Source organism: Nuphar pumila, chromosome 7 (genome assembly GCF_984573655.1).
Source record: "Nuphar pumila chromosome 7, dmNupPumi1.hap1.1, whole genome shotgun sequence".
NCBI classification, from domain to species: domain Eukaryota; kingdom Viridiplantae; phylum Streptophyta; class Magnoliopsida; order Nymphaeales; family Nymphaeaceae; genus Nuphar; species Nuphar pumila.
In genome coordinates this window covers 18,954,056-18,965,000 of record NC_143255.1, presented here as the reverse complement: position 1 = coordinate 18,965,000, position 10,945 = coordinate 18,954,056, and the positions used below count along the sequence as shown (strand labels likewise).

The 10,945-nt window shown below is 41.3% G+C and overlaps 1 pseudogene across 1 annotated transcript in view; it reads left to right on the top strand.

The window, feature by feature from the left end:
* The window catches only part of LOC149831383 (DEAD-box ATP-dependent RNA helicase 17-like), a 10,364-nt pseudogene extending 4,299 nt beyond the window's left edge, over positions 1 to 6,065 (top strand). The window contains exons 3-5 of the transcript XR_016433189.1: positions 2,764 to 3,063; positions 4,197 to 4,438; positions 5,289 to 6,065. The product of XR_016433189.1 is annotated as a DEAD-box ATP-dependent RNA helicase 17-like (transcript). The remainder of the gene's footprint in view (positions 1 to 2,763; positions 3,064 to 4,196; positions 4,439 to 5,288) is intronic.
* Positions 6,066 to 10,945: the final 4,880 nt, after the last annotated feature.

Here is a 10,945-nt window from a genome sequence, read left to right as displayed (position 1 = left end):
CAGTTTTTGCAAGTTTATCTATATGTACCCATAGTGGCCCCACATCATCAATCCCACTGCAACTAGAAGCAGAACTCACATGTTGGGATGAGGATGACGCAAGTCCTTTCCCTTTATCCGTTATTTTTATCCTGAAAACACACAAAAAAATACATTAAAATTTTTAAATCAATTATACTCAACCCTCTCCCCCTGTCGAAAACATAGGGAGAAGGGGGGGCTCAGCCCCTCCCCTGCCAACCCAACAAGAGACCGAGAGCGAGGGGGGCTCGGCTCCTCCCCTGTCGAAAACAGAGGGAGCAGGGGGGGCTCAGCCCCTACCCTGCCGACCCAACAAGAGAGCGAGGGGGGGGGGGGGGGGGGGGGCTCGGCCCCTCCCCTGCCAAAAACAGGGAGGGGCTCAGCCCCTTCCCTACCGAAAACAGAAGGAACAGGGGGTGCTCACCCCCTCCCCTGTCGACCCAACAAGAGAGCGAGAGGGGGGGCTCGGCCCCTCCCCTGTCGTCCCAAAAAGAGAGCCAGAGGGGGGGAGGGGCTCGGCCCCTCCCCTGTCGACCCAAAAAGAGAGCCAGAGGGGGGAGGGGCTCGGCCCCTCCCCTGTCGACCCAAAAAAAGAGCCAGAGGGGGGGCTCGGCCCCTCCTGTGCCGAAAAACGAGGGAGCAAGGGGGGCTCAACCCCTCCCCTGCTGACCCAACAAGAGACCGAGAGAGGGGGGGGGGCTCGGCCCCTCCCCTGTCGACCCAAAAAAATAGCCAAAGGGGAGGGCTCGGCCCCTCCTGTGCCGAAAAACGAGGGAGCAAGGGGGGCTCAGCCCCTCCCCTGTCGACCCAACAAGAGAGACCGAGAGGGGGGGGGGGGGCTTGGCCCCTTCCCTGTCGACCCAACAAGAGAGCGAGAAGGGAAGGGGGTGCTCGGCCCCTCCCCTGCCGACCCAAGAAGAGAGTGAGAGAGGGTACATACCTGTGAAAGGAGAGGAGGAGCCTGGGAGGCGGAGCTGGGGCGGCGATGGGAGAGAGCTCGAGCTCAGGGGGAGAGGAGAGGAGAGATTAGGGCAAAAAAAAAATTTGCCCTAATCCTCCTTTTCATCGGGGAATTTTTTTTTAACTCCCAAACAATGGACAAAAATGACCCTGGGTGCATTGACCACACCCAGAATCGTGTTGACCGCACCCGGTGCCGCACCTGCTTCGCGTCACGTCGCGTTGACGTGGGTGCGGCATCTGTTTTGCCGAGTCCCTGTGACATAGCATAATGTACTACAAGAATTGTGCAAATAATGGCACGTCTTATGAGTTATGACCTATGTCACATAGGTGAGGGTGCGGTGATGCGATACTTTAAAGAAACTTGAAAAACTTGGGCGCGTGAGTGTGTGTGTGTGTGTGTGTATATATATATATAAACTTGGTTGTGGGGCTCAGGTTTGAGAAGACCAGAACCCGCGGCCTTCCGAAAGAGCAGGGTTTGAGGCCCTGCCCGCCACTAGTGGCGTGGCCGAGAGGCGGGGAACCCAGCCACCTCCGTCGCAGGTGGTCGAGCCGTGCCCTCCATGCCTCCGGCAAAAGCAAAGAGGAAGAAAAAAGGGTGATGGGGGAGTGGCCTCACCCACCCCCTTTCGGCATGCCTCAGGAAGAAGAGGAGGAGGTTGTGGGGAGAGAGAGAGAGAGAGAGAGAGGTACACACACAGAGAGAGGCAGGGCAGGAGTTTAGCCGAGAAGAGCGAGAGAGAGATTGAGAGACATACCTGCAGTCACCGCGCATGAGTCACCGGAGGAGATGGGCTAGGTTGGAGACAGCTCGGAGGAGAACGGGAGGCATCGGAGTCGGGTGGGGGGGGTATTTTTTGCCCTAATGCCCCGCCCAGCCCCCATTTCATCGTGTTTTTTTTGTTTTAAGTCTAGATTTGGACTGTTATGATCCTAGGTGTGTTGACTGCACCCAGTGTCAGTTTGACCGCACCCGGTGCCGCACCCAAGTCGACACGACGCAGGTGCGGCACCCTGCTGGCCAAATTTCTGTGACATAGGTTATGACACTACTTGGTTGAGTTCAGTTTGGAACTCTTTTAAATTATGTTCATTCTTTCATAAATTAAAACTATATTATGTGTTTTGTAAATAGGATTTTAAAAGACCACGAAGATTTATGCCTTGAAAATATTCACATATAACAAAATTTCAACCAAGGAAAAATAGTATGACTATCCAATAAATTAGAAAATGTTATGAGATTAATATTAACATCATTCAATACAAGTTAAGTACTTAAGTGCCCTGGCCATGTTTCAATCTGTGATCAATTCATAGATTCAAAGATTTAAAAAAAAATAATCATAGATACCAATAGAAAATAATAGGCACTCAGAACAAGTGCGTGTTGATCATCATTGACAAACTCCTCGTCAATCTTGATTCATTTCAATATATATAGCAGTTCAACTGGTTTGATTTTAGAAAATCCTACTGAATAAATCCAAATATCAGTTTTATCTGGTACTTTGAAGTCAAGGAGAGTAATTTCCAGTTCATGCTTTTGCTGAAGTTCAATTATAGAAAAACTAAATTTTTTACTTTGACTCTTCCATCATTCATGCTTGTCCTACCACCTGAACTTGGCGTTCTTGTTCTTCAAATTGGATATATGTTTCACCACTATTTATGGTTTTAACGCTTGCTGTTTCAGCTTATTGTTATCATATTCTCATTTACTTTGTGGCTACAAACACCAAAGAGTTCAATAAATTTGGCATTTCACTTCTACAGGTTGTAGTCTTTTTCTCGACCTGTGATGGTGTAGATTTTCATTTTTCACTTTTGAGGGAGTTACGGTTGTCCTTTGGTTCTCAAGAAATTGAGCAAATGCCAGTATTTTTAACTTGCAAAGTGCTCAGACTGCACGGGAACATGGGACAGGATGACCGAAGGACATCATTTCAAGGGTTCAACACTGAACGGTCTGCTGTCCTTTTGTGCACAGATGTTGGTGCGAGAGGATTGGATTTTCCAAAAGTGATATATTATTCAGTATGATTCCCCTGGCGATGCTATTGAATATGTTCACAGGTAATCATGGGATAGCTATTCGACAGCTTGTTTATGGGTTTGAAATGTTGTTTTCTCTGGGCACATTTTTTTTTCTTGTTTCTGGCAATCTTCTTTTTGGTATCATTAAATGCCTTTGTATGTGGCCGTACATTTTTTCTAGTGCTTTTGCAATTTGCACCTTTTATATTATTAAAGTTTGTTTCTTTTTATTTTGCATAATTTTTGTACGTATCATATATTTAATGCTGTCAAGTTTAGGAAGCTATTGAGGTCAATATTTGTTTTTTCTTTTTCTTTTTGATGTGCAAGCTGGGTGATAACCTCTGTAGGTTTCAAATCTGAGACACCTAGTTGTGATACTGTGACTAACCATCCAGCTATCTCATGCAATACAATACTACACAAGCATGAATCTTGTGTATGCATGTGAACTCATACTTTTCGCGTTGATTATCAAGTTTCAGTGTTTAGCTCTAAGAAAGAGATTCTTACTTGGAAATTGTTTCTGACTGTGGTATTATTGAATTTAGCCTGTGAATCTGTCACATGGACATGACGAAAGGGCACATGATATGTAATTCTCGTGTTCTTCTCCATTAAGAATAGTATATAAACATACAGAACACGGGACTAAATGTGAGTATCCCCGTGGCATAGGTGTGAATAAGATCTAGAGTGGTTTGCTGATATCGCGAGGTACAGTAATGCAAAATACATTTGGCTGATATGTTGTTGCTTGTTACAGTGGTGCAAAATGCCTCTATCTGATCTCTTTAATCATAAATTCGATCATATGGAATCTTTGAATTGCATTGCTTCTATAATTGGTTCTACACTTCTCCTTTGTGTATAGATCCATATTACCTTTTGCCCATTTTTAGCCAAAGCCTTTCAGCTGTCTTTCTCTGATGCATGGCAGGACAAAGCATTTCTAGAAATAAGAAAGCTATGTATTGAAATGATATGTTTGTCATCATATGAGAATATCATCAGCTTAGTGAATGATGAATGGACCATTTCTCAGTGCAGAATGTGGCTTTATCATGGGCATCTTTTACTTGATTTTCCCCCTGAAAGAGAGAATTTAGTGTATGCTTGCCTTTCCAGAATGTATCAAGTTTTATCAGTTGCTAAGATTTGGAATAATGCAGGGTTGGGAGAACTGCTCCACTGGGTGAAAAAGAAAAAAACACTTTTATTTCTGCTGGCAGTTGAACTGGATTATTTGCAAGAGTTGCAGAAACATGGTGTGCCCTTGGATGAGTTTCCCCTTCAAAAGGTTTTAGACAGTTTTCTTCTTTCTGGGGGCAGGAACCCCAAGAAATCAATTTCATTGGATTTGCATCCTTGGGTGATGCATTTACGGAAGTCAGTTGAGTCCATCTCAAGTGAGGTACTGAATTTCTGTCTCATCCTTGGGTTAGCCTGCTGCATGCTTAAGGGTGCTTCCATTTTATTACTTTTCTACTGTACTCTGTTGTTCATGATGGTTTTATTGCTGCAAGTCCATTCTTGGTGTATTTCTCTTCCTGCTGATATTGTCATAGCACTGAACTGAATTCTTCCATATTTATGCTCTCTAGGGTCTAAGCTCTAGCAGCCCAGCCCTTGGGGCTTGCAAGTTTCATCCTTTCAGCTGAATACATGAACAAAATATAGGCAGATACATATAATGACATGGTAAAAGTGTGTTTTGCTTATCAATGAACCATATGCCTGGTAATCTTCTTTGTCTACCTGCCATGAACATGCTTCCATGTACTGGAGGCTTGAGAGAGTGATATAGCAAGAGTGAGTCCAGGGAAGCCATGAATGATTGGGTTAGAGCACTTTGTGGTAGAGCTCGAGAAGAGCAGGTGTGGGTTGAGACAAGTTATAAAGTGGTGATAGGAAATGGGTTCAGATTTGGTCAAGGAATAAACTGCTTAGCATCCAATTCAATTTAACGAGGGTAGATATCTTTTATGCAACATTTGCAGGAGAAAATTATCAAAAAAAAAAGAGAAAAAAAGATCCAGAAGTTATTCTGTTGGATAATTTCTTCAACCACAAAGGGGCTATAACCACAGGATTGGGATTCTAAAGCAGGACTATCGCCCTAAAATGAAGAATATGGGCTGTCGGGCTGACTCTGATTTTCAAATCACGGATTACTTGAAAAAGGAAATATGCTTTGTATTTGTTGCACTTGTTATTCATAGTTCATGGATGAACTAACAAATTTTCCTCCCCTGCTGCTTCAGCCAAAAATGAAGCAGCTAGCAAAGGATGCATTTTGCTCTTGGGTTCGTGCATACACTGGACACCGTGTTGAGCTAAAGAGGATTTTCATGGTGAAGAAGCTTCACCTGGGTCATGTCGCAAGGAGTTTTAGTTTGAAAGAGCATCGTCTTTGGTTGGGAAATCTTTCCAGATGCAAATGAAGAGGAGGAAGAGGGAGCATAAAAAGAGTGCTTCCTTGAAAAAAAAGGAAGGTGGTTAAAAAATCTCAAACTACCGTGGAAGGCTAATGGCGAATTTCATCACGATTTTGTTGGTTGTCATTGCAAGGCCGGTCATCAAAGAAAGTAGTGATTGGTAACTTAATCCCGAATCTGTTGGGAGGTTTTGCAGATATTGGTCATGAGAGTGTGTTAAGATGTGGTTCAGATCCCATAGACACATCTTGCCAGGGCCAAGACTGTCCATGCAACCAGTAAATAGCACGATGCTGCTTCTTTGGTGGCATCGCCGCACCGCTCTCACAGGTGGCTGTAACATTATGTTGTTCTTCCGTTGACTATCGGCTGACTTTGCACACAAGTAGGAAGTGCTCGAGGCCTACAATCTGCTTCTGTTAAAGATTGCTCTTGCTGCCTGGTGCAAAAATTGTATTTTCTCACATTTAGTTTCATGTTTTTCATGTATTTTCTGATGCTTTCACTCACTTTCCATGTACTTTTTCTAAATTGGTAAACTGTTAGATTTTAGCAAAAAATTAACTCTTTTATTGAAAAATTATAATAACCAATTTTATTTTAGTTTTTATTTGCTTCTTGTTGGATTCATATTTAGTTTTTACATTGGTTCATTTTTTATTCTTATTTTGCTTTCAAATTGATACTTCTCTTTCAGGTTTCTATAAATTTTAAAATGTCCTGCCGCTTGCTTCTTGCTTCTTGCTTCTTGCTTCTTGCTCCTTGCTTCTTGCTTCTTGCTTCTTGCTTCTTGCTTCTTGCTTCTCATATCGATTTCCGCTTTCACTTCTTAGTTTGGCAACCTTGGTTTTTCTTTTTGTTTGCTGTTTGTATACACGATGCCAGATACAACTGCTATAAAAATGCAATTCTCTGGTCAAGCTCTGTGATTCATTCTTGGAAGTGAGATATGTTTGGTACACGTGATTTGGAATCAAATGTTTTAAATATAATTTCAACTCACATATTCCACCATCTTCAACATGGTTGTATCTCAGTGATTTGGAATCACATGAGATTCACTTATCGTTTCTCATTTATCACATGTTTGGCTAGCTATGCAAATGAGATTCATTTTCTCATTAGCATGAGATTCCAAATCATATTTGAATGCAACCAAACATACCCCAAATGTGGGCTATTTCTTCTGAGTAGGGCGCCTCTGCTTTATTCCTGATGGGACTATGTGGTTCTCTGTTCAGTGTCCTTCATACAATTGACAAGTCCGATTATCTCTAGGGCGCCTCTGGCTGAACGACACGATAGGGTTTTACCTTCAAAGTGGCATTCACTTGCACGAGTGGGTGCTGAGATGATAAGCTTCTCCCGTCAGTATAACCCAGTGTGGACAAATATCGGGAGATTTACTAAAATCTCGTGATAATATCGCGAGAAATTGCCTGAAAGTCTAAAACGGCAATTTCTCACGAGATTTTCAAAATATTATCAGATTTATGAAAAAAACATAAATACTGAGATTTAAACATGATATTTACGTTTTAAACAGCTATTTGTCGCAAAAAAAATGTGTATTTTTATTTTTAAATTATTTTTATTAATATTTTCTTATAAAAAATATTTTTTATATTTTTAAATTTATTTTTGTATTGCCAAGATTTTGCTGAAAAAAATGTGAGATTTATGGAAATTTTTCAATTTCTCGCGAGTTTTTGAAAAACGAGAAATTGCCGATAAAAACGTATGTCACTATGGTATAACCTAAAAAAGGGTGTGTGTGCACGGCTTAGGTATGCACGTCCCAAGTGCATCGATGTCAGATCGTTTTTCTGTGATTCAACCATACGAATGTGTTCCACATCCTCTATTTGCTAGGAATCGACCTTTGGTTTGTGTTTTTTCAACAAAAAAAAATGATTTTATAACATTTTAAATTTAAAAATTGTGGGCCATTGATTTTCAAACCTTAAAAAAACCTACTTGTGTTTGAAATCGCAAGATTCAAAAGCCAAACCCTACTAATTTGATGGTGTAGAATATTGACAGACGGCTCTAATAAGGAGGTGATGCAATATGGTGAGTTAGAGAGGGATTCCCTGGTTGTTCGAAGCTTATTTGAGAGTAACGACGGGATGAGCGAAAGCTGCTAGCCGATCAAAAACAGAATAAAAGGTTCTTTCCCTGTGTAGAAGACAAAACAGATTTGCCAGGAAAAAGATAAAATAAAAAAGAAGGTGAAAAGATAAGGAAGTCCTGTTTGCATAGGTTCATGCACAGATTTACGTTCAATAATTTAAAAAAAAAAAAACCATACTTCACGTTCAGCTGACACTTAAAAAGGCTACTCTTAGTAGAAGTGCTGTCAATGTGTTGATTCTTCAACCTGCATGTGTTTAACCATACTCTCTATATTTGGGTTTGGGTTGTGTGTAGGTTTCGCCTCAAAAGCAAAAACTGGCTTTTGAATTAGGCTTATAGGCCACTTTCATGCTTGTCTTTCAAGTCGTAAGCCGTTAGTTTTTTTTTGTTTTGTTTTTTTTGACCCGAGGGGTTGAGGTAGTTGGAATGGGCCTCGGGTGTCATATGAGCAGTTGGGGTTCGATTCTCATGGGCATTAGCCGAAGCCTGTGACTCCCTAGGATGGAGGGGTGCGCCCAGGTTTACACCCCTCTGGGGTGGTTACCCTGTCCTTCATGGAAAAAAAAGCTGTTAGTTTTTTTACCATCTTAAAAGTTTAACCTTTCGGTAATATAAACATAGTAAATAAACTAAGCTACACAGATCTGTAAGTTGAATCTAACATCTAGTGGATAGATCCATGCAAACAAGTGTACATAACAAAGTTTATGGAACATGTCTAGTGTAACTCTAACCTGTCCAGCTACCTCATTCAACCATAACACGTGTTTCTGTATTAGGTCATTGAAATAGAATCATAATCAAGTTCTTAATCGCCATTATATGGGCAATATTTTGGAAAAAATAAGAAATTCAAAGTATACTTATATTTTATTGTGACATGGTACTATCATGATATTAATGTTGATACTATCATAATATTTATTTTTATTTTGACACTTTTTTTATTTTCTTTATATTTTTAATCATGAATGTACCATGATTTTCAATATATTCATCACTACAACAAAGCAGTAGATTAGCGACAACCACATTCCGTCGCGAATCCGTCGCTAATCCGTCGCTAACCATGCACTACAAGAAAATTGTTAATTAGCGACGGAAATTAGCGACAGATTTTTCCCGTCGCTACTTAGCGACAGATTAGCTAGAGATAGAATCTGACGCTAATTTGCGACGGATTAGCGAGGAAACGACTTTTATCGCTAATCTGTCGCTACTTAGCGACGGATTAGCGACTGCATGTTTTTGTCGCTACTTTTTATTACAAGAACACCATTTTAGCGACGGATTTAGAGAGGGAACTCTGTCGTCGCTAATTAGCGACGGAGTAGCGACAGAATATATTCCGTCGCTTTTTTGGTATTTTGGTTTCGCGACGGCTTAGCGACGGAATTTTTTCGTCGCTAAGCCGTCGCTAAATGTCGCGTAAATCCCTAATCTCATCCCTCTTTCTCTTTTCCCTGTTTCGCTGTATTGCTCCCTCCCGCCGCCCGTCGGCTCTCGCCACCGTCCGGCCACCGCCGCTCGCCAGCCGCCGCTCCCCGTCCACCGCTCGCCAGCCGGCGCTCGCCAGCTGCCGCTCCCCGTCAACCTCCCGCCACCGTCCGGCGAAGCGCAGGTAATATTCTTCTTCTTCTTCTTCTTCTTCTTCTTCTTCTTCTTCTTCTAAACGCAGGGGGTACGCCCCTTCCCTGCCGGAAACGCAGGGGGTTTAACCCCCTGTCGTGCTTTCCGGCAGGGGGGGTCGACCCCCTGCGTTTCCGGCAGGGGGGGTCGACCCCCTGCCGGAAAGGCATGGGGGGTCGACCCCCTGCCGAAAACGCATGGGGGGTCGACCCCCCTGCCGTAAAGGCACGGCAGGGGGTCAACCCCCCATGCCGGAACTGCCTTTCCGGCAGGGGGTTTAACCCCCTTCCCTGCCGGAAAGGCAGGGGGTTTAACCCCCTGCCGTGCTTTCCGGCAGGGGGGGTCGACCCCCTGCGTTATGCTGCCTAAGTGACTTGTCAAAAAAAAATTCTGTTTTTGAATGCCTATGCTGCCTATATGAATCGTTTGAAAAATAAAATCTGTAGTAGGAATAACATGCTGCCGATGTGTATTGCTTTTGAAAAAAACAATCTGTTATGAGATATATTATGTTGTCTATGTGAATTGGTTTCAAAAAAATCTGATTTTTAATGCATATGCTGCCTATGTAAATCAGTTTGAAAAAAAAATCTTTAGTAGGAATACTATGTTGCCTATGTGTTTGTTTGAAGAAAAAAAATTTGTTATGAGATACCTACGTTGCCTATGTGATCTGTTTTGAAAAGAATTTTTGTTATGGATACCTATGCTGCCCATGTGATCTCTTTTTAAAAAAAAAAAAAGTTATTATGTGATCCCTATGTTGTCCATGTGATTAGCTTGAAAAAAAAATTGTAATATGTGTATATAAGATGTCCATATGGTTTTAAGTGTAGTTTGCATATATGTTGTCCATATGGATTTTAAGTTGAATTTTTTTTTTGTAATGTATATATACAAGTTGTCCATGTTGTTCAATTTGTTAGTTTGTTAATGTCTACTGGTAGTTAGTTTTACTTCAATTTGCTAAGTAGTTCAGATTAGAAATTGTCTATGACTTTATGTTAGTCGACTGGTTCAACATGTTATAGCTGGTTTGTTAAATTAGCATCTTCTAGTTAGATTTGGCTTAACATATATACTATTTTTCTTTTCTCTTCTTTCAATTAGTTAGAGTTGTTTTAATTTGTTTTAATTTTTTTAGTTAGTGTTTCATCTTGTTTCATGATTAGTTAGTTTGTTACTTAATTTGTTTTGTTTTTGTGCAGATTTTTCAACGGAACCAACTCGTGCTCGGCCACCTGTGGTAAGTAAATGACAAAAACAATGCAAATCGGGTAAATACCCGTGGTGAGTAAGTGATGCAAACGTATCACATGTTATTTAATTTATTGAATGCAGCACTTTATTGTTCACACACTCACTTAGTTGTTGATATCTAGGACTGCTTTGTTGGAGTTCGGAGATCATGCTGAGCATGATTTTAATGTAGAAATATGGAAGTATTCTTATTTTTGGAGTACGGAGTTCATGCTAAGCATGGTAGTAGTTAGTGAGATATTGAAGTGTGTTTGCTGCAGGTACATGTTTGCCATTTATTTGATATGAATGATTATGATGTATTGCAATGTTTGATGTAATTGTATCCATGCTTGCATGTAGTTACTTTCAATTTGATTTTGACTTCCATGTGAAATTTTATAATAAAAGCATGCTTCAAATGATTGTATCATGTCATTAATAGTTTGCACATGAAAATATTAAGTTATCAATGCATG